The sequence below is a fragment of the Panulirus ornatus genome, chromosome 21, assembly GCF_036320965.1.
Source record: "Panulirus ornatus isolate Po-2019 chromosome 21, ASM3632096v1, whole genome shotgun sequence".
Lineage (NCBI taxonomy): Eukaryota > Metazoa > Arthropoda > Malacostraca > Decapoda > Palinuridae > Panulirus > Panulirus ornatus.
This window is the reverse complement of record NC_092244.1, coordinates 4,093,685-4,118,881: the sequence shown is the minus strand read 5'-3', so window position 1 is coordinate 4,118,881 and position 25,197 is coordinate 4,093,685. Positions and strand designations below refer to the sequence as shown.

At 44.2% G+C, this 25,197-nt stretch overlaps 1 long non-coding RNA gene across 1 annotated transcript in view; it reads left to right on the top strand.

Annotated features, from left to right (window-relative positions):
- LOC139756204 (uncharacterized) overlaps positions 1 to 25,197 on the top strand; it is a 149,190-nt gene that overhangs the window by 27,923 nt on the left and 96,070 nt on the right. Inside the window, exons 4-5 of the long non-coding RNA XR_011714293.1 lie at positions 4,439 to 4,536; positions 12,091 to 12,154. This is a non-coding gene — a long non-coding RNA (uncharacterized lncRNA). The remainder of the gene's footprint in view (positions 1 to 4,438; positions 4,537 to 12,090; positions 12,155 to 25,197) is intronic.

The following is a 25,197-nucleotide window of genomic DNA, read 5'->3' as shown; positions in this document are numbered from 1 at the left end:
TATGGGTTAAAACTCACACCGAAATCTTAGGTCTGTCAGAATGGCCCACCACCACCTTGTTTTCATGAACGACAGTGACTGACTTGTGGTGCTCATAACACAAAGTGTGGAGTCCAGGCCTCATAACGCTACACAAGTAGCACTAAAGCGCTTATAGGAAATGCCCGAACCCCGATGAGAGGGCTTTTAATCTCACATAAGGGGTGCTCTAACACGAGCGGGGATGTCGGTCCTACAGTGTGGATCACAGCTCAGACTGGGAAACCACGTCTGACATGGGGAGTCCACAACCCAACCATCGATGGCAACAGACCCTAAAGAGGAGAAAAGCCTTGACTTCAAGCCTCTCTCAAGGTGGAGTCCTACATCCTACAGTGGGAGTGAGGACGATGGTACCCTTAAAATGAGGTGGCAACATCATCGTAAGCTATATCTCCAGGACCCACTGGGAGGGCTGAGAACCACTAGGTACATACCCATAGGTCAGCATAGGGAGCCCTCAGCCCTCACAAGGAAGGCGCCGTGTTTCCCACACCCGTTATGTTCTTGGCAGTTGCTCAGCTGCTGATGGTAGGGCCATTTTATGTTCCTCTGGTTCATTAGATATCCTCGTTGGCTGGTGACCTGGCGCCTGCAGGCTGGTGTCCACTCAAGGGTGACTTGCCGGTAGCCCAGTCAAGACTGGCTTCCTCGTTCGACAGTCAGGTAGGGGCCTGATGATGGTCTAGTCTGGACGGCCCCGCTGGTCGAGTGGTCGAGAGGAGTCCTGCCTTCTCTCCCTGAGTTGGCCTGGTACACTGATGATTCGTCACAAGAATCTAAGATTTAGTAAGTGATTTAACAATCACAAACAGTGATTCGTTGACAAAGACGTTGTTAACCAGGAGTAAGAATGGGAAGATAAGGGTAGCAGATGAACGGAATAATTTAAACGATTAGAAAAGGATATAAATTAGTAGTAGAAGGACAGGGAAACGCCATAATATAATCTAATGTAACCCAACATCACCTAATATAATATAGTATAGTGCTATAATGATATAGTATATAATATAACGTGATATAATGTGATATGATTTAATCCTGTCAGTGTGCATTGTAGGATCTCTGGATCATCTGTTTAGAGGAAAAAATAAGAGTTGGAAAACAGTGGAGATGTGGCTCTCACGTGCTGGTTGATGTTGCAATACAAGGGCGAGGAAAAATGCCCAGTAAATTAGGAGGAATATCATGCCATCCTTTCTCCATGTGTTGTAATTAGAGATGTACAGTTTTAATCATCATTTGCACACGCTAATTTTTCACTTGTAATGATTATGAAAATGAATGATAATATTTATGAAAACGTAGTTAAGATGTATGAGCTTCCAGGAAATATTAGCATACATCTCACTAGCTATATGAGCTAAGAGAGGATTCGTGTATTGCAAAGCTTTGAGTCCATGGACTTGAATTAGAGATATGAGTAATGGGAAGCGGATCTGAGTGCTAGTGATTATTTTTGAGTAATATGAGCTGCTGTTGATAGGATTAGGCCTCGTTCAAGTGCCTCTGAGGTGTGGCAGTGGGAAATGGCGAATATGTATGAATTTATATATATATATATATATATATATATATATATATATATATATATATATATATATATATATATATCATGTTTGTGTGTGTGTGTGTGTGTGTGTGTGTGTGTGTGTGTGTGTGTGTGTGTGTGTGTGTGTGTGTGTGTGTGTTTATAATTTTGTAGCTGCGTTCATTTGGCCCTCTAGCACAATTTCTCCCTGGCATAACAGTGTCTTTCTGGTCAACGGCCTGTGAATGGTTGTGTTGCCAGGCAGTACCCAGGGTTTGTGTTGCAATGAGCTGGGATAATTACGTGGGATGATCTTGATGATTGTGATAATTAGAGTGAGGATATTGATGATCACAGTGATGATGATAACTGTGGTGATGGTGATGGCTGGGATTATGATGATAATTGTGAGTAATGATGAATGTGAGAATGAGGACGGACAGACACAGTGACAACGAGCCGCGATATCCCACAGCTTTTGCGGAAAAACATCAAAGAGCTTTTAAGGACAGATTGAAAAAAGTTGAAGGGTTTCAGAAGGTGTGTAACCAGAGGAAAGATGCTGCGATGACTGAACAGTGAAACTAAGTCAGAAGTGTTGTTTTATTATTATATTTACTACCTCCCTTACCCTTGCCCAGCAAGTGCCAGACCCACCAGTGTACAGTGCCAACCATCTGGTACATTACAAGTGTCAGACCCGGGGGTATATAGTGCTAGGCCACCGAACATCTACAGTGCCAAACTCACTTGTGATTCAGTGCCAGGGCGGCACTAGAGGATGCACTGCCTCTCAGTTATCGTCTGTAATAAAGCAAATATTCTGCTGCTTTGGTTGAAAACTTTATTAAAGCAATCTAGTTAATCCTAAACGAAATTCACCAAACTTTCCATACGTGAAATTGCTTGGCAAGCTTGTGTTGGGGAGCCACTTTACTGGCCACTCTCACTCCCACAGTATATACATATATATATATATATATATATATATATATATATATATATATATATATATATATATAAACCATGGAAAGCTGTGTAGGTATGTATATTTGCGTGTGTGGACGTATGTATATACATGTGTATGGGGCGGGGTTGGGCCATTTCTTTCGTCTGTTTCCTTGCGCTACCTCGCAAACGCGGGAGACAGCGACAAAGTATAATAAAAAAAAATATAAAAAAATATAATTATATATATATATATATATATATATATATATATATATATATATATATATATATATATATATATATATATATATATAATTCTGTTGTTGTTGAAGCTGAATGGTCATTGTTTTGTCTGCATTATATGTTTCACTGTTTTCCACAATGAGAATACGAAATTGAATAATGAAAAATTCAGAGATGCATTTATATGATAATGAGGTTGTCATGATATCGAACACGAGACGCCAACATTTTCGCATAAGTGTATTATAACTCCTTCCTCACTCGCCATTACTCGCTATCATGGTCAGTGCGAAGCGAGACGCAACGCATCACCACTGCGCCCTCGATGAGCCTTTGACCTCTACAGGTCGGGTCAAGTTTTTACTACACCCTCAACCGCGCTGACCTTTGACCTGATCTTTGCTCTTGCCGGAGTGTATCTTCGGTGATCCTTCATCTTCCCTACACCCTTGCCATCACTCTGGCGGGCGTGTGGCCTGATGATGAGATGCATGTTCAGTGCACCTTGGACCCCACTGACCTTTGACCTGACCCGCACATGTCAATTCAGCACATCTTCCTTGCACTCAGACCTTTGACGTGACCCATAAGCGTCATGTGCAAATATAAAAAGAAGAAGAAAACGGAGGAAAAAGAATGTATTTTGCTTGTACCGAGTAAAACATGATTGTATTTGTCAGAATCTGGCGTGTATAACAAATTCGTTATATTGGTATATACTAACGTTATGTACGGTATGAGCATGGTATATCCCCTGCTGATGATACCATTGTAGAATCTTTCCTCAGCAAGATAGCTGAAGACTTGACCAAAAAATATGGCCACTTCTGCCACGAATGATGCCACTCTACCATCTACTCTGCACTACGATAGATAGCACCATTCTACATGTGTGGTTGATGGTTCACTCCCGTCACACTCGGTTAATGAACCACGTTGACGTATTGACAAGTAATCTCCAGCAGCCCACACAGCTGGTCGAGACAGCTGGTGCCATCCCCCGTCTCCTAACTAATAACCAACTGGGGGTACAGATGGTGTGGCGTCTGGGGTGTTGAGGTAAACTGCAGACGGGCCAGCGAGGAATGAGCTGGTTAGAAGTAACAGATGACGTTAGGCAGACAGAAATATATATCCATATATATATATATATATATATATATATATATATATATATATATATATATATATATATATATATATATATATATATATATATATGAACAGTAGATTTGTTTGTAGCAGTTGAAGGAAACTGAGGTTAGGAAACTAATATAGATTAAGATAATAAAGATTCTTTAAGGAAAGCATTCAGTTTGTTCCCAGTCACCTTATATTTTTCTTATATACAGAGATTTTGATAACATTCTACTCATTTGTTTAATCAAGTTTTCACCAAAGCATCAGGTAAAGACAAGTAGTCGTAAATCCTGTGAGCTTACCAGCCTCAAATATTGTACACACACACACACACACACACACACACACACACACACACAGACACACACACCTGAGCCTCGTGGCAGGCCGCTGACCTCTAACATCAACAATATAGTGCGGGTTTAGTAATATTACAAGCTCGTTTGTGGATGATATGTAGATATATATAGTGTGCTTCCTTAATAGGGGAATGATGTAATTCCTTATTGATTGATATTACGTATATTTCAGGTGGCCACTGGGATGTCCACGGTGGTGTGTGTACGGAGATGCCCCTCCCACCTGACGATACTGCCTAAAGTGTTTTAAGTGAATAACTTATAATTGAGGTAAGTGTGGTAGTATATGTTTTGTTCACCACACCAAGCGCGGCCTATTGGACGTGAGTGGATGATGAAGGCATTGTATATGTAACTGATCCACACAGTGAAAATGTAAGGTTGTGCTTGATAAATGATGTGACAGGTAGATGGGTAGTTTCCGATCATTATTCCTGTGTTAGTCTTATTTATGACTTGACGTCATAGACCCTTGGCCCTTGCAGTACGTTGCTCACAATGATCACGTACAATGAGTGGGTTTGTAACAATAAGCTGTTGTATCATTAGAAGGTTACCTGTATATGTACTTTTCTCTCATTTTCTGCATCCACACGTCGCATTCATCAGTAATATGAATGACTGATTTTTGTTTCGTTATCGCATCGTTAGGCCTTATAGTCCAGGTATTCCTATAGGAATTATATTTCAGGACTCCTTCATAAACAGACACGGTGGCGTTGGATGAAGAATTCAATGATTTAACCTAAAGATTATCTCACATAGAATCTCATCTTTGTTGAGAAAAGAATATTCCATGGTGGACTAGGTGATAGTTATCAGTAAGCTCAAAATTTCATGTACGACTAACTAATTCACAACCTTACTTGTAAAGAAATTATATGCTCTGATCACAGTGTTGCTTTTGATGTTGAAAAATTATATTTAATAATGCACAATCTTCTTTTCATTGTAGCTTTTAATATGAAAATAATTACATAGAATCCTCCATAGTCTCGTATTTGATGTTGAGAAAATGGCATGACACAGTCGGCAGTGTTGCATTCAGTGATGAACAAGGGTTACACACAGTTCCCTGAGCGGGCAGCAAGTTTAGCCTCCGGTCATTTCTCCCGAATCTTTCAAACGTGAAATTGCCCAGCGGTTCAGTACATAGTGATTCAATTTCACGGCGGCTCGCAAAGTCCATATACATATCAACTCGGCTCAAAATGTTGACAAAAACTGGACGCTGGCTGCTGGTTTGTTGGGAGTGACGTGCATCACTCACTCCTGGCACAGCGGCCACCATGAGGGAATTAAGACAAAATGCCGCGAGTGTTCCCATGACGTGTCTCTTGTGCCATAACTGTCTGCTGCTCACGGTGGCAGTCAACGACCATCTGCTGCCTGGTTAGCACCTGGACCTCTTGACCGGAGAGGTCACAGTGTTGAGGTGAGGAGTGGCATTTGAGTCACTGATCCGAGTCCTCTCACTGAATCATCTCTGATGAACAGTTTTCACCCAGAAAGGTTCTTTCGTTGGATTAGTTTTCAAACTTCATTATCTTTTCGTATGCTTCTCAGTCTCCTGTATGTGAACCATGGCTGTGAACTCTAGCTTCATGTATGATTTATGTTTTGGCTCGTTAAAATTCTTCCCTACCGGGGAGACTTTGAGAAGGTATTAGGAAGTAGCTTTCTGACATTGTGTTCTGACGTGTAATGAAATTTGTAATCTCTGTCGTAACGTACATGTGTACAAGAAGTTCCTGAAGAGGATGGACTGTTTGTCAAGAGTGACGGGACTCAGCACTTTGTTCACACTGGTATGTTGGGCTTTTAGTTCTGATTGTCTCACTGTCGACATGGCTGTGACCACGTCTGGTCTGTCCTCTTTTTTTGTTCCTTTCCTGACTGAAACTATAAAGATATGAACGTTTCATGAACTTCCTGTTGAGGCTGTACCATCAAATTGTGACCGCCTGCACGTGTTTGGTTAATTCTTGAATGATTAGTTCGTTTTCCTCTACACCCGAACCATCTGAACGTGGAATTGCCTTTTTAAACCTATATTGGTGGTTCACTTCCTTGGCGACTGACATACTCGCAGTACACGTATCACACATGTCTAGGGGTAAACACAAACACCCAGACGCTGATCGTGCTATTTGTATAATCAGAAATATGGTTCGCCTCTTCCAGGGAAAAGATGAACTTATGCAAATGCAGAGATAAAGATCATTGTATCATTGACTGTCATTGTATCGTAAATCCCTTTATGAGGCTCATGAAGTACCTAGGAAGGTAGCCATGTGTGTGCGTCTTTGTGTGAGAGTGCAGGGCAGTTGAGTGGTAAGTACTTAGTGTCATTATAGTGGTTGCATCGTGGGCATGGTCTTGGGTAGCGCCAGGTTCTAATCATGGTGCTTAAGGTTCCTAAGGTCTTGCTCAAGAGGACGAGCGATGAAAGAGAAATGTGTAAACATGAGGGAACCAGGAGTACTGAAACCCATCATGTTACACAAAACATTTTTTTTTTCCTTCTAGAAACCGCAGCTGAATGGTTGAGTTGATCCGCAGCCAACTTAATGCATGTGGTGTGGTTGACTGGCCAGTATATACTGATTCAATTTCCCGCTTGACTCTTGAACTGTCGTTACCCATCAGCTTCCGTCGCAAATATTAACTAGAGCCGGACGCTGACATTTCAGACTAAATTGGAAAAGTATTTTTTACATCGAGTGACATTAAACAACCGCTGACCGTACCCCAGTGAGAACGACCAGGATGTTTGATCATGTTTTGTCAGGTACTGTCCCATGGTTTGCGTCGAGGCACAGTCATGCCACTCAGCTTTACCAGTCTCCCGGAATGTACAACGTCTTTCTACTTTATTTTCCTGAAGCATAATGGAAACAGGGATATAGAATGTGTTGCGTGTATGGTAAACCCTTCCCATGGAATGATTCAATGCTTTTTACTTTACTCTTTCCGTTGTTCAACATGTTTTCGCAAGATTTTGAGAATGTATCTTGATCTGGCCCTACTTATGAAGTACGTTAACACGAGTGTAAGAATTTTAGATCATGTTAGATACGTCGAAAAAAAAAAGGGTCTGTTGTCGTTGGGAGGAGAAAAAAAATGCACAAACACCCAGGTAATCCCAGGGAAACTCAATACATTTTTCATACTGAAAATTGGTTGGTGGGACCAGCAGTAGGGGACGCGCTTGCTGGCGTCATGCCGACTCTCAAAGCCGCTCGACGTATCATCCCAGCCACAAGGCCGGGTGAGGGGGGACGGGGTATGCTAGACCGTGATAGGTTTGCTTAGTCGGTATCGGCTGGTATCGGAACAGCGTTTGGCTCTGAGTTTTAAAACAAAGGAGGAATGTTTCGGGGAAAAGGATTCTGTCACTGCCAGACCTTCGATACTACTCTCGTAGGATATTGCTCACCTGCGTTGAAATTGGGTATCCTTTTCCCGGAGTCCTATTACCATAAAGTGTCGATGGTTAGGGAAAGTGAAAATACAGAGAAAAGAAATTCGCCTGTGGTGCACAGAATATGTGTATTCCTTTCGTTTATGCATTGGTTGTATAAGGCTTCTTACATCAGTGTTTTTATCATACTTTTCTCAGTTGATAAACTCCACACTTTTGTGTTGTTAGTGGATGATGGTGTGCTGATCCTTCATGGAAAAGGTAATTTTCAGGGGCCATTGACGGCTCCCTGGCCTTACACAGGAACTAGACGTGTGAACAGTGATGGTAGGATGATGTGTACACACCACAAGCCTGGCTGATGTGGTGTCTTGATTGTGTGGCAACTGAAACCGAGGCAGAGACAGACTACCACGAAAAAAACACTCTGACAGACACATCAACACAGAGATGAATTTATACATCATATATGTATACAGGGCCCCTACAGAAGGGGTGCTGGAGTCACACAACTATGACGACTCTGTGTATACACCCAGTCATCGACCCTCCTATTGGACTCCATATAAACCCAGTTGAGGATTGTTTTATTGGGGTCCTACATAAACCCAGTTAAGGATCATTTTGTGGAACCCTTATAAACCCGGTTAAGGATCGTCTTGTGGATTACGTGGTCTCTCCCCGGATATTACGGTTCCTGCTCGACCATCTTCTCGTTTTCCAAGCGCCGTTGGTTGCGTCCCACTCTAGAATTTCATGAGATATTAGTTGGTGTCGTTCTTGATCGCAGGCTTCCAGTGTAAGGTTACAGCTGATGGTGAGTCTTTCCTCGCATAATCGTGTGGCAGAATTTCTCCAAATCATTTCCATTCTTCTGTGGTTAATGCCATTTCAGGATATATTCTCCAAGATTTACAGTTTTCATATTTTATTCCTCCTCATTTCAGGCCCAAAGTTGATTTTTTCAGTTCTGTTTATGCCACCACTGCATTAGGTACAACTTAACTTCGGTGCTTAGTTTGTGGTATTCTTCCTTACCCCACAACTTAGGTCTGGTAAGTTCGACTGCAGTACACTTGTTACCGAGTCTAGAGGAGTATCTTAAGTTTCTGCAGTTATACAGCCTTGAGAAGGTTAATTATACTGTTACTCAGCCTAACTTACGTTGCTTATCCTAAGTTGTATTGCTATCCTGAATTACATCCTCCTCCGTCTTTTGTCTGTCAGCCACGCTCAGTGTCCCACAGACTTGGTCCCAAGATCCCATACTCTCCAGGTTTGGGACCCTAAGTCCCAGTTTGCCCCAGCTAGGTTAACAGGTCTTCATTTCTTAGGTCTGTGTTACCCAGTTCGGGTCTGAAAGTCCACTATTCTTCAGCTTAGGTTCCTGGAATCTCATTGTATTCTCATTTCGGGTCCTGATCCCAAACGCCCCTTGGCCTAGATTTCAAAGTCCCAGTCTATCCCAACCTGGGTGAATACCAACCTACGTGTCCCATATCTCTGATCGTAAGTCCCAATAAATGCCAATTGAGGTTGGTGAGTCCCAGGGTCTCCCAGATAGATCCCTGAGTCCCTAGATGGGTTCTCGAGTCCCAGGGTTCCCCCCCAGCTGGGACCTGTGAGTCCCAGAAGTACCCCAGGTCGGGTCGCGGGTGGTGGCTGCCGGACTAGACAAAGGGGACATCGATTTTTGGCAACAGGTGTTGGAGGGGTGACGAGGGATATACTGAGGCAGTTCTGTGTTTTAGTCTCTCTCTCTCTCTCTCTCTCTCTCTCTCTCTCTCTCTCTCTCTCTCTCTCTCTCTCTCTCTCTCTGCGGTGAGGGCTACGCACTATCCCTACCAGTCTCCTATGATTTCTTCGTCGGTACTCTTAGGTAGCAGCTTTTTCTCTCCCTCTCTTACTTTCTCTTGTTTTTCTCACTCTCAAGGAAGCAAATCTTTCTAATCAGACAAGAGGCATGTTTTCTGTATGATGTATAGCTTAGAAATTCTTTTTCATCGAAAAGATTTTAGACAAGAAACTCCAGAGCTGCCCTGCTCATCGTGGCATATTTGTTTCCTCTGCTGTGGCCAACATATTCTGAACGTCTTGCGTCATCACCAAGTCAAGTCACAGAGGAGCAGAGGAGAGCCAACAATGGCAAGGCTCGATTGATTGACGGGCGTGTCTGCAGGGCACATACACCATCACCCATCACCTAGGGTGACAAGAGCGCTTCAGTATTAGGTATAAGGTGTAAGTAGGCCTAACATACTCATCATCATTAACCTTCTTAGTCTCCCCATCATCTGGTGTAACGGTATTATGCGTCTGGTTATCATTCATATGATTCCGGGTTCGATCCCCAGGATGTAACGATGGATGGTTTTTATATACGTATGCGGTTTAAATGTCTAAAACATTATGGCTCTCGTTGAAGAAGACTTCATGTACAAGTGACTTCGGATCTCGACTGTTGGTCGTCCCTGCCCCATGTAGGTCATCGCGAGGGAGGGAGAGGGACGGACTGTACCTGAGTTCCTCCTGACCCTCGACTAGTTGGAGCAAATTATCTTGTTACAGAACTTTGTCTTTTCCATCTCCTGAGCCCCCGTGGGAGCAGCTGTTTCCCGTGCAAGCACGAAAGTTTGTCTAGCTATTTGCATGATTTACCTACGTGGCCCCACGAACTTACTGTTGGTCCAGAATAGTCACATAGATCTTTACGTGGAGACCATTTCATCATGTGTCTTGTCATCAGCCATCAGTTGAGAGGCCAACAAAAGGCCAGGCAAGAGGTCATACATCGCCGCTGGTTGACAGACATTATTTGCAGCTAATCTGACGTGTCTGGGAGTCAGTGTTATTATCACGTGTGTGCACCTGACCTTAGTTCTGAAGAAGCGAAATGAAACGCAATATGGCGAAGACCTGGTTGTGCCTCAGACATGATGAGAGATGTTACAGGCGAGAGATTTGTGCCAGCTTCACCCTGTGTATATGTCTCTCTGTGATTACTATTTGTTTTACGGAGAGAGTGTTGCACACTCGTGGCACCCCGGCTCTTAACTCTGTATATATGTGTACCATGTCTTTACATATATGAATGTACACACACACACACACACACACACACACACACACACACACACATCATCCTAAGCCAGGTACCCATTTGTTAACTATTTGCAACGGGAGAATGAATACCTGGGTTGGGTGTTGTACGGCTGCCGTGCCCAGGATTCGAATCCAAGTTGACAGACTTGTTGCACATTTATGGTGTGTGTGTGTGTGTGTGTGTGTGTGTGTGTGGTGTGGTGGGTGGAGGTTATGGCAGCAGTTCAACACAGTATATATGACAGGAGGTTAAAAAAAAATGGCAACAGTGAGACGCAAAATCTTCATACATTTCAGGAAGGAATATTCCGCTCGTCATTTTGTAATGAAGGTTATGAAATGATATACACACACGACACGGTGATACAACAGCTTAGGGTGGGAGAGGAGGTACACTAGAGGACAGGGATGGTCATATGTAAGACAGAGAGTTACAGGCGGGACAGCAATAGTATACACAATTATTAGATCAGGGTGACACTCCTCTCTGAACATCATATGAGGAAAGAAGGAGGGAATATGAAGCCATTACCCGTGTTACTGTACATGGCACTCACACTGCACAGCACCAGCCAAAGGGCCGCACCACCATGCTGGTAATACAGTAAGTGTGGGGCGGATACGCTCGTATTCATTATACTTTATGTAATGATAACTGATGAGACAAAGGAGGAGAGGCATGTTGAGCTAATGGCCGAGGGTGTGGAGGCAAGGGGCACCGACATTGTTGTGTATTGGTGGTTGTGTCTGTGTACAGCAGATGTAGTGGAGATGCTGGACGAGGGAACAAATGGATGAAGGGAAACTGTAGGTTGTGGGAAACAGTGGTTGAATCCGTGCTAGAGTTACTGAAGAACTCGGAAGGGATGGTTCACTACCCCTAGTAGAAGAGGCCTGGATGTTGAAAAAGACAACTTGAGTGGATCCTCTTGTGAAGTGTTGGTGTGTTTAGGGATGATGAGACTGGCTATACCTGGTACTGTCAGGAATGATGATGAAAAACATGGAATGTTTTGGTTCCTTGATACACTCGAGGAGGCAGTGGACAAGGTCCTGAGAGGTGAGGATAGCAGTGGAGAGAGCTGATGAAGCACCGCTAACTGTAGCGAATGAAGCGAGATGTGAAAGCCTATGATCAAGAGGTTCAGGCGAGTGAAAGCCCCATATGTAGAGTTTCAAGGAAATGAATCTGTAAAAATCGAAGAGCTTACAGTCTGTAGTTGCCTCGAGAGGGTGCCAGAGGAACAGCAGATGAAGGATCGAGAATCAGTCCTAACCATTTTGTTTACTTTTTGCAGAGATCGTTAAGGAGAGGGAGGTTTTGCCAACTAGCCGACCGCCGATGAGGCACAACAACGGGAGGTAAGTCCTGAGGATGTGTGCGCGAAAATGTAGAAATAGAGAAGTAAACCACATATGTCAAGGTGTTACTCCCTCATACGCGTTAGTATTTATAGTGTTTTCCACATAGATAATTGGATCATTCACCATGTGATGAAACCCGGTAAAAGATCTTATGCCATTCAGCTGCAAGGCTTTACTTAAAGCCCTCAGGTAAAGCGGGGATATTAGCTATTTCGGAACTAATTAACCGATTGGTTCCGCGTCAAGAGGTAGAGTAAGGTATGCTAATAGCCAGCCTTATGGCTTCTCCGAAGACTAACACAGATACCCTCTCAACGGCCGCGTGCGACAGCTTGCCTACGTGTTCGTGGCTTCCTGGGCATGTGAGGCGTCGTCCGTGTCTCAAGACCTAGCAAAGCCGCGAGCAGGTTGACGTAAGACACTTATTCCCCCGCCACACACCAGCGTCAGCAGCCAACTGCATGCGTCATCACGGTGGGATAGGGGTGGGGGTTGTGGGGGATGGGAGGTCATGAGGTAGACATGAGGGAAAAGGTGATAGCAGGATATGATATCGAAAATGGAAGGAAGTCTCGGGGATCGTTTCTTGACTAGAAGTGCGCCTATAAAACTAAAAGCGAAGGTCTATAAAAATGTGATAAGACCTTTGGTGTTATATGGGGCAAAAACTGGGGCGATACGGTGAGGAAATATAAGTGAGGTAAGAGAGACACTGTGGTGGATGGCTGGAGTATTGTGGTGGATGACGAGTGTTGTGGTGGATGACTGGAGTATTGTGGTGGATGATTGGAATGTTGTGGTGGTAGTAAGATCATTTTGATGGCTGTCTGGAATATCGTGGTGGATGGGTAGAATACTGTGGTGGATGGTTGAAACATTGTGATGGATGGCTGGAATATTAGAGAGAATGGGAAGAGAATTGTGGCATTAAGTGACTTCTTACTGATGTCAAAGGGAACAGAGGAGAAGCGAGAGAATCCAGAGCCGAGGTTAACTTGAGGCCGTGCGGTGAGGAAGGAGGAGGACGGCGGCTGAAGTGTGAGAGGAACTGTGCAAGGTGCCACAAGGGGAGGAGAGGAAGGCTATAAAAGATAGAGAGATGAGGTGGACGAGGGGGAGTGGCGCTGACGACAGACACTTGCGAGGGGAGAGAGAGAGAGAGAGAGAGAGAGAGAGAGAGAGAGAGAGAGAGAGAGAGAGAGAGAGAGGTACAGAATTCTGTTTTTAGTAATGTTGAAATGAAATAAGGATTAGAAAGATTGGAATATCCGGATGACCCAAGTAACCAGGGGAAGATGTGAGGGTGAGAGGTAGTAACATTACTGCAGTGGGAGAGTGGGAGTTTGATGTAAATGAGGTGGTTAAGGAGATGATGAGGAATGATGGATAGAAAAAGTGAGATGAGGTTCTGTGAAGGATTGATAATGAATGGATAGTTAAGGGAAGACATATAGTGAATGGGAAGATGAGATGATACATAATGTAAACACTATAAACAAGTCATATGAGACACTTGAGGACTCTGGCGTAGCGAGAGGTGTTGGTAAGAAGCATTGAAAGGGTTGGTAAGGCGAAGCAAGTTCAAGTTTAGATCTTCTTTTGTGGTGGAAACTCTCCCTGTTCAAACTTTCTGGTCACTCGAGACGACGACACCTGGCGCCTCGCTGACACTTGACACCTGGCCACCTCATGAACTTCAGACCTTGTAAGAAATATATTTCATTGTCATGATTTACATACCTGATTCACGTTATTCATACCTGACCAATGTTATTCATACCTGACCAATGTTATTCATACCTGACCAACGTTATTTACTGAAGCATCTCACTGTAGGACCCTAGTTTATTCATGTATGCATTTCATTGCATCACCAGGTCAGTGAAGGGTTCGATTGGAGGGTCATTAAGTTGATAGGCGAAATTATGAAAAGTTATGATGTGATTATTAAGAAATGTTCTGAGATGATAGATGTTGAGTGGCTTTGGACTCTGTAGACGCTGTCCACCAACTTCATTAGTGAAATGTATAGACAAGTGGGATGGAGCTGTTTTCGAAACGGTCTGTACGAGCTCGACGGGCTCGGTGCAGTTGTGGTGAAGAACTGCAACTCAGGGACAAGGGATCTCTGGTGGTAGGAGATGACGGTGGCGTGAATGATGTGCTAGTTTCAGTGATGATTAAGGAGAAGTAGCGGGGGACAGTGAGTCTAGTGCCACTTAATAGGTTAGGTAAGGGGGACGGAGAATGAAATTTCATGTCATTTTCTTCTCGTCACCCCTGATTTGTGGTAAATAGCAAGACCAGGCAGGGAAGGCTAGGGTGGAGTGGAGGCTCAAGGAGTCCAAGTGCTGGAGGATGTGATGATGGTGCAGACGTGTTCCTTCCACTTTGGTTTATCGTCCTGAATGACACCAAGAAGCCTGGTGGATTGCATAACCTGCGGGGACTGAGCTTAATGAGACACTATGGGGCGAGACATGAGCGACAGTGAGGTTGATGTACCTAAGTGATGTACATCTGGAGGGTCTTGTTGGTTTGGTTGATGGTGACGTGATTGATGGTGCTCCAGTTCTGAAGGTTGTTAAGGATGTTTTGGATCTGTGTAGCATAGAGAGCTGTTGTTATAGCTGACTCAATCGGTTGTGCAGTAACCAACAACAAAGATCATCCGAGTAATTGCATCCTTCAGAGCATCGTTTGTGAGGACAATAGAGCACTAGGATCCAGTCATTGTACCATGTTGGACGACACAGGTGAGGAACTAGGAGATGACCTCTCGGTAATGCAGAACTTGACAGTACTTTGAGGAAGTCTCTTAAGTCATGGAATGAGACTCCGCAGCTTTGCCGATGGTTGAACGCAGTTGATGAGTCAAAAGCTTTGGCGAAGTCATCGAAGTTGAGAGCCATAGAAGTCTTGCGTCTCTCCAGGTTGTTATGGATAAAGTCTGGGCAGCTGACGAGGCTGTGGGTGGTAGAGGATGTGTTTATATTATCAAACTGCTAAAGGGCCTGAGGTACTTACAAGTGTCTGTCAAAGTCCCAACAAACCAGAAAACTGTGTCAGAGAGTAAGCTGGGGAGGTCGAGGTGTTGGCAAGGGTTGTCTCTTGTATGATACCTCGTGTGTCATATTTGTGTGTTGAACCATGACGGGTCTGTGGCTACCGTCCGCTTCTCCTCCTCCGTCCAGAGCTCTAGTGTGCGACCTCGTTCTTGACCTGAAGACCTTGCACCGGAGCACCGCTTGAGGACGCTGTTTTCCTTCTCATCAAAATGTGAGGCGGTCAACGGCCAAGTGGGGCAGATGTCCGGACCTTCCCGAGCACCGCGAGAATTGCCACCAATATTTCATGTTCTGGGCTGCTTGGAGGCCATTACTACTGTCAGCTGCAACCAGTGGGCGGGTCGAGCCGTCAGCTGTATGTTGTCTCCCGTGCTGAGGTGGCTGGTAGCAGCTGCAAGCAACCCCTTGCACTGAGGTGGTCGCTAGAGCCAACTCCCTGTAGTGAAGGTGATACAGGAACGCTGGGGACAGTGTTGGGCTGTAGGGCTGTGTAGCTGAGAGAGAGAGAGAGAGAGAGAGAGAGAGAGAGAGAGAGAGAGAGAGAGAGAGAGAGAGAGAGAGAGAGAGAGACTATAGCCAGCGAGACGCTCTACATTTTCCAGACCTTCAAGTCATGTCTTGCTAAACTTCTCGCCTGCCATCCCCTGGAGAGAAACTTTAAAATTGATTACAACTACGGCCAACCTCATTTGCATTCGATTGAAATAGATTCGGAGGTCTAGAGCAATTACCTAAATACCTTTGCATGTGACGCATCATCAGTCACTGTGGAAAACATTTATTTTATTAATGATACAAATACCAGACTCCTGGACCACAGACTAACACCGTCTTGTGGGTATATTTTCAGTAAAGTCTTTCCCTTGATATCGAGACCAGAATATCTTACAGACTTTTCCTGATGCAGTGGAGACTTTTAGTCGTCCCCATGGGAAAGAATGGAGTTACTTGTGTTCGTACAACAAGTTATATGTATAGAATATATATGTATGTCTGTGTCTGTAAGACCCCTTTTAGAAAGTTACTCTCATGTTAAAGTCTTCCCTAATCAGGATTTTCTTCTCACACTTCAGATGCTAGATCGTCAGATCTAGCATCCGCACATCGTCATACGAGAAGTATGATTATGCGATTAAATGAAAGTTTGAAGGTTGGAACCACTTGGCGGATTCCAGAGACAGAGAACAACAGACGATGGTCTTTACGGTCAGGAATTGGCGAGGAAAGTCCTGCCAGAACGTCTTATGAGTAAAGTCCAACCAGAGGACGTGCATGTGGACCAAGGACGCGTCTGAGGACAAATATTGAGGGAGAGCAATGACGCGGACGGAAAAGGTCGCGCTGGAACGGCTGGAAGAAGAAGAACCGTTTGGAAATAGAGGAAGAGTTTGGGAAGATTTACGATGCCCAGCAACTGACAGGTCATTGGCCTTACGCGACGAGTGAGGAGTTGGTGAATGAGTGACTGAGGTACATTTGCAAACTAGTTGGGTCCATGCAAAGTGGCCTCTTTGGACTGTATTCACTGTCAAATTCATCGTAAAACGCAGAGTCTCGTCAGTTTAACCAGAAAAAAGTTTAATGCAAAGATTTTGAAATGTAGAGATGTATGCATCTTGACAACATCCAGGGATGACAAGGGACGTTAGGCACGCATGTTTCACAACATCCAGGGATTACAAATATAGACATCTATAACCCTGTCAACATACAGACAGCTGTATCCTCGACCACGTCCAACCAAACCATTATAGTCACAGAAACTTTATTTCAGATCTTTGATAAACTTTTTACTTTTTGAGCCGCATCTTTCTGTTATAGTTTTTCAGTAATGTACTCCCATACCATTAGGGTGGCATATGAACGTTATGCTTTACTTCTTTGCAAACTACGACACAAATTCGTGGCTTTTTAAGTTTCGTAGTGAATCATGACGCACAGACTCGCTGGACGATGCCTGTGCTCGCTGTCTCATGATTTTTTTACGTTATTGGGTGGTTATTGAAGGGGTGAAAGAGGAGACTGGACTGGAAAGGTAAAGAGGGGAGAGAGAAGATAGGTCTAGAGAGTAAAACTGCATAGTAAAGGTTTATTTAAGTTTGTGTGATTTGTTGTGTACGTGATATCGGTGCCTTATGCACCTACTCTATGTTTACTAGCTTCAAGTCCTGCTGTACTCGTTACCACTTGCTCTCTCACGTACACGTGCCTGCCCTTCCACATCTGCTGTACACATGTGACCTGGCCTCATACTGATGCTGCTCACGTCTGACCCGACCTGCTGTTGTACATGTTTCAGCTCCTTCGTGGAAACTGTTCAAAACATGACTCACTCCCAAATTGTTTTTAGTCAAGAAATCCCTGGGTCGCCTGACTGTGTAGGAGACGAGAGCACGCGGCCACCAGGAACACTTGACTGTATGTTTCTCACGAACTTTTCTTAAATAAGATTCCATCATACTGGAAAAAGGAAGGAGAGGAGGAGGAGGAGGAGGAGAGAAGAAGAAGAAGAATAAGAAGAAGAAGAAGAAGAAGCTGTCTCTTAGCTTATCTCGCTGTATTTCTTAACTTTGTGCTTTATCTAAGCTTGCTGTATTTCTCGATGATTATATTATATATCAGGATATTTTCCTGTATTTCTCCGTGTTTCTCTTGCATCTTAGCTTATCTTGCTGTATTTCTCAATGTCTCTGTTATATCTTAGCTTATCTTGTTGTATTTCTCAACTTTTGTGCTATATCTTAGCTTATCTTGCTGTATTTCTCAACTTTTGTGCTATATCTTAGCTTATCCTGATGCATATCTCACTGCTTGTGCTATGATATTTACGACTGTGGCACCGCTGGTCCAATCTCTGGTTTATGTGGGACTCTGCGCAATGGCAACGCTGCTTCAGCCTCTGGTTTATATGTAGTTTTATCTGGATTGTTCTTTTATTGTCACACTCGGTATGATGCAACAGTCTGCACCCAGTCATTAACTATGACAAAAATGTTTGACTTCACATGTCCGAAAAACATATAATTTCAGGTGATTGTGCATAGATTACCTACTTGACATATTTAGTGAAACAGAGGATTTTTTCAAGTCATATTGATCACGTTAATATGCTGGAGTCATCAAGATTAGTTTTAGTCGTGGGGTCTTGGTTGAAAGGAGCACTGGTGCCCCTAAAGTTACAAACACGTCATGTGGCGCTCAAGATGTCCCGAAACTAACAAAATATAACATTGTTGAACATCGCTAGATGGACAGCCAACCTGTTTCCTGCTTCCCTCTTATTCCCTTTTCGGGAATTTTAGATTCTTCTGTTCATCTTTCATCCTCAACCTCCGGGTTGTTCCTTGGGAGGAATACTGTCACACCTGACCGATTGAAGACTTCAGATTTCGTGCACATAACCTGCTTGCCTCATACTCCATCACATAAAGCATCACCCGTCACATACTCCATCACATACAGCATCACCCCTCACATACTCCATCACATACACGTCATCGCGCCTCACATATACACCATCTAGGAGCGACCATCAAGATTAGGATTTCAGACAGACCTAGACAGAAGGATTTAAAGGTAATGCATCACACAAGCAAAGACGGCAGTATTGGAGTGGAGAGAGAGAGAGAGAGAGAGAGAGAGAGAGAGAGAGAGAGAGAGAGAGAGAGAGAGAGAGAGTCTAATTACACTTTATGACGCGATGGCTAACCTTAGTGAGGCAGCGGAGCGTAAAGGGCTTTGATTTTGCTTATCGGAGTATTGGAACTTACATAAGCTAGATATGGATGATGTATATTGAGTGTAGCAGCGGCCAGGGCCCCCGAAGCTGAGCCTGCTGGCTTCGGCTCCTGTCATTAACATGGCTGTACGTCACTAAGGATATTGATGACAGTGAATGGAATCTTTGGCCCTTCGAAGCTTATGGTTAGAAACGTGGGACCTGGATGTACTGTGTATGAGGCTATGGATTACGTTGGAAGGGTTGGTAGTGGAGTGTGGAGGCGAGGATGTCCTGTACACCTCGACACTTGCCTTGAAACAGCTGCTGATTACATGTCATATGGTCGTATTTAAGAGAATCCTTGTCATCCAGGTAACATGTTTCTTATATAAAGTTTTTGCAATAACATATCCTACTTGGGAACTGACATGAGCCCAGACGGTTTAGCAGACGACACCCATGTCTGCCACTCTCCGCCAGGTGGCAGGTCAGACGTTTGTGATGTTTACAGAAGACGACTGTGTCCATGCCATTCCTCGAAGCATCTTTGATATCTGATCGTCAGATATTCTAATACTCTGAACTTTGCGTAAAAATCTCGAGGGTTTAAGGTCGTGAAACTTTTTCGAATCCAAAAATCTCCAGTGCTGAAATGATAACAGAAATGAAAACTGTGTTAAAGGTAATCTTATAAGATCAATACCATCGCTATCAAGTGTTGGGAGAGATGGTTTGGGGTTCAGCGAACACAGGAGCTGAGACAGAACACGAGCGTCTGACTTACGTGGGTTATGATGTGGTCAACATCGTCAATACCTGAGGGATGATGACCTCAGGTAAACCTGTATCGTATATGACGCACTTGTAACCCACTGGCTTGTGTGTATGTGAGGCTCTTTACATCTCCGAGTCGTCCAAATGTGGCTCAATTATCATACATCTTCCTTACGTTCTGATGGATCGTACAGACCCCACAAGACTGTTTTTTTACCTTGCCAGGCCGCCGCTAATGCTCCAATTTTTCTCTGACAGCACGAGAGTGGAGACGTCAGAAAACTATTGTTGTAAATTTAGCGTCGTTCTGTGCTCAGCGTCTGAAAGTTTTCTTTCTGTGTGCGAGTTCCTCCATGTAGACGGAGAACGTGACCCGCTCACTTGACGCGTCTACAGTGGAGGTTTCTCTTTTAATTTTCTGGTTGGTTTTCACGGTGGTAGTCGGCCATTCCTAAAGTGGTTGATCATTTGAAGGTGGAGGTGTGTTGGATGGTGTTAGTTCGCCAGGAGCTAGGAGAACTGGCTGAAGGCGCTCCATCAGAACCCACCACAGAGCGCCAAGATCAGGGAAGGCTGGCAGGTATTAGCATAGATAAGACTGATTATTGCTACTAATTACCATATCTGACTTCTGACACGCGCCACTCGCCCAGGCAAAGGATTCATTTGCATATACAAACGATTTTAGGATTTCCTCTTGAGGCTCGTTTGAACCGAATCGAGGACCAGAGCCGCCGAAAACTTAGGAAGAGAGTGTGATTTCTTAGCGTTTTATCTCTTATTGAGGCCAAGTCTAGAGTCCAAGTTTTCAGTCATAAATCTTTTAGCCACTCAAAGGAGGTGATGACCTACGTTCTGTTGACTTATCTATATCATATATTATATATTTGCATGGTATATTATAGCAGCTTGTGTGTCCTAAGCTTGTCATTTTGGCAGTACAGAGGGACAAACTTGAAGGGGATTAGACTGTCGCAGTTGTATGTAGTAGATTCCAGTCGTGATAACAGTGACTGCATCAGTAATCCCATCCCATCCAGATGTGCAGTGATTACCATTAGGTACTGCAGGTGTGGCCTCAGGTCTGTAGTGAGCAGTGCCGTGCACTCTGCACGTGTTGCTAATTGATAACGTCATAGGTAACATTGGACAGTGCCCACACACACACACACACACACACACACACACACATGTGATCGTGTGATCACTATTTGCATGTTATGAGGAGAGACTTTTTATATTTGCTCCGTCTCTTGATCTTGTATAATTGTACTGTGTCTTTTCCGTGTAAACCATTTATCGACCAGCCCCGAGGGGAGGATGAACTGCTGGGTTGGCTGTGGGCCTACCGCCGCGCCCAGCACTAGACCCCGGGCAGGCTCGTGGGTGAGTCATCGTCAGCGACGCTAACCTTACGCCACGGAGGCCGGTATATACTGACACTCCGCTGGGAGGGAGGTAATACCTCGGTCGGTTGGCTCTCGGCCAAATGCCCGTGTTTGGGACTCGAACCCAGGCCCGTGAGTCTGTCTCACTCCGGACGATGATGATGATGATGATGACTTTGGTAAAAATTTGGCCAACAAGAATTTGAAGTAAAGCAAAAGAAAGCAAGTGGATAGAAAGATTGTTAGGCTGATATATGTGGGTTAAGAAATAATAACGCGCTCAGAAAATGGAATCGCATGATGTCAGAAACACTGGGAAAATCGTCATACATCGAAGAAAGAACACTGGGGTGAATGGAAGCAGTGGAACGAGTCAAGATTACCAGAGGTTATTTTCTTGTCGCTGTAGATGAGTTATGAGTTTCGTGGTCACCATTTATCTTGAGGCGAGACTGATACATTGACGGATGATCCCTCATTCCTCTGTTTTTAGCATTGATCGTGTAACCTGCTTTTGTCTGACCCTTCTGACGAGAGCAGGAAGCAGAGAGGTTTCAGACGCCAGGCGTACCTATACTGTAAAGAGGCGCCTCTCTCTCTGTCTGCACACAGACACGCAGGAAGTTGCCAAACGCACGACAGTAATTCTTCCACTTCCTAAGAATGATAGAAATTGCTAGCTGCTTGGCTGATATATATATTTCGGGCAAATATTTTACTGTTCAGCGGGTAGGTTGTGCCAATAACATGTGAGGTATGAAGAGGGAAAATGGAGGGGGAGTATGGTTGGGACCACTGAATAATGTCATTCCGCCGTTCTTGGTGTGGTGGCTAGGGAAGAAGAGAGTGGTGGAGGTGAGGAAAGTTTGATGGCCAGGGAGGCAGGGAGTTTTGGTAGAGGTGGGGAGTAGTGGCTTGGGTGGGAGGTGGGCAGTAGTGATGGTGAGGGAGGGTATGGTGGCAGCCTTCTGGAGGAGCGAGCAGACGAGGGACTGAGGGCCTGAATCTGTTAGTTGTTCTAAAATGGAGAGGAATAACATTATGATTACTGCGGAACTCTTTTGATGTCTTTCAGTAGAATTATATCAGAATTTTATGGAAATTGCTCGGAAATTATATTGTAATTGTAATGGATTATAACTGAAATGATATTACCGAGAATGGTGTTCTTTTATTAGATATGTTGGACGGATTTATGATAGAAATACATGACTGAAAATCTTCTGCGGTTTCTCTCATTGAAATGAGTTAATTAATTTTGAAATCATAATAGAATTATCCTGAAATTGCAGTATAATAATATTAGAATTATATTGAGGTTACGTTGAAATGACGGTATTATATTACGGAGAATTTTATCCTGTGTCTTGAAGTGAAATGCTCTTTCCCCGTTTTGCAGTTGTGAAGAAGAATACTGAATAGCATTAAGCAGCAGCGGCAGCAGGAGTTAGGTACAGGAACTAGAGAGAGCCACCCTCTGTTGGTAGGGGACGTAATCACAAATGCTTCTCGTTTAGGGAAATTCCTGGACCCAGGGACAAATATTTTTCATGGCCAAAGCAGCAGCGTATTCTGCTCCGCGTCTTTAGTACTACCCCAGGCAAGCGAATCATATCTTTATTACCAATCCAAGCCAGATTATCCATCGTTACTGCCATTCAGGACTAGCTATTCCATATTTGCCGCCACTTAAAACTAGTTTATCTATCTTTACTGCCACCCAAGGCCAGATAATCTATCATTACCGTCATCTCAGACTAGCTGATCCATCCTGACTGCCACCCCAGACTAGCTAATCTGTCTTTGATGCCACCCTAGACTAGCTAATCCGTCTTTAATGCCACCCTAGACTAGCTAATCTGCCTTTACTGCCACCCTAGAGTAGCTAATCTACCTTTACTGCCACGCCAGACTAGCTAATCTGTCTTTAATGCCACGCCAGACTAGCTAATCCTTGTTTATCGCCTACAGCGTCTGACTGAGGTAGTTCGCTAGAGGAGATGGATGGGGGAGCCAGTCAGGCAGTAACAACATTATGAATTTATCATAAAATGTAAATATGACTCGAGTGAGTGAGAAGTAATGAGAGCTTGTCTGAACAACTCTGTCTCAGACTCTGTTGCTACAAGACCATTGTACTCCAGCAAGGTCAACTCGCTTCAGCTTTTCATGGGTCAACAACACAAGGGGTCCCCAACACAAGGGTCACCAACACAAGAGGTCACCAACACAAGGGGTCACCAACACAAGGGGTCACCAACACAAGGGTCACCAACACAAGAGGTCACCAACACAAGGGGTCCCCAACACAAGGGTCACCAACACAAGAGGTCACCAACACAAGGGGTCACCAACACAAGGGTCATCAACACAAGGGTCACCAACACAAGGGGTCACCAACACAAGAGGTCACCAACACAAGGAGTCACCAACACTAGTCGTCACCAACATAGTCACCAACACAAGGCGTCAGTCACCTGCTAAATTCAGTCAAGGAGAATGAGGTGGAGAGGCCATACCGGACCATAACAAGACCACAACGACCCAATAAAATGTATTCCCGCTTGATTCTTGCCAGGCATGGAAGGCTGGGGTCTGCCGCCTTCCTGGCATGTACAGTGTCTCACAGTCTCATAGTGAACACAGATCAACGATGCACACACACACACACACACACACACACACACACACACACACACACACACACACACACACAGTTGACGTTATTTCAAGGAGAACAGATAACCAGTAGTGCGCTGTACAACTGAGTCGCAGAGAAATCTTGAAGTAAAACCTTTGAAAGTCTGATAATGACTCTTGGAGAAACAAGACTTTTGTGGCCTTTATGACCCATGATTCACAAGTGATGATTACATCAATGATTCAGAGCTAGATGGAGATTATTCCAATTTTCATCTGCATATTTCTGACAAAACCAGACATCAGTTGAGGGTGGAAATCATCCATTGTTTTGGTGTATTTCCAAGCGATGAATTCAAAGATGTGTTGCATTACGACCAAGTACGATCATATCAGGGTTAAGGAGGCGTTCGTCAAGTCATGGCTCTGCTTCCTCAGTGAAGGTGTATCATGTAATTATTTTATGTTTGAGTAATTTACTGAATCTCGTCTAAATTAAGATGATAGAGACTTGTTAGTTAGATATTATCGATGGTAGTGTATAGACTGGTGAGGTTTATCCTAGACAACGTCTGCCATTGCGTCGCCCAACGATCAAAACATATTGAGTCATTTGCAACATCTTTCCGTCAGGCACCAGACGGATGCCACACTCCCACTGTCTGTGTACTTGTTCTGATGTCTCCTGACTCTCCTCGCAGATCCACGGATGCACCTCAGGTATCAGTGTTCCTTGGTTTCCTTGTTGTTAGCATACACCACGCGCATCTACCGTGATTCATATATATATATATATATATATATATATATATATATATATATATATATATATATATATATATATATTATCTGTTATTTGCGGTGACCTCTGTTGGTGGCTGCGTAACTCAATAAGGCGCAGAAGACACGCAGGCACCCCACCAGAGGGCAGAAGCCACAGTAATCTGTGTAAAAGTCAAAGAAGTAAGTCCGCGACAGAAGCCGAAGAAAAACTTTGAAGTTGAAAAGTGAAAGAGGCTCGCGCTTCATAAAGCAAATTGCTTCTGACTGAAATCTATCGAGAATGAAGATGAAAGAAGACCTTCCTCAGACGTGCGCCATCATTATCAAGTCGGTGTAATCTCTGATGACCCTCGCCATGTCGACATCGTCATGACCCTCGACGAAGCAGACTTCCACATGCCTAGTTCATCTGGTGGACTTTGCTTTTCTGTCGACACTTTCTGCATATCATCTGCGGAGGCGAAGTTTGACCCAAGATTTCAGGCAGGGTCGGGTCTGGGACGTCCCCGTATTAGTACCCGCCGACGGTAGGGACGGACGGATCCCATCACCCAACTTTGCCCGGGTTCTCTCGTTTCGTGGTTGGCGTCACCGGCAGATTGGCATCGGCTTTGCTTGTCTCTGCCAAAGGGAAGTTTACTCACGTGCGTCCCCAAGTCTGGCACT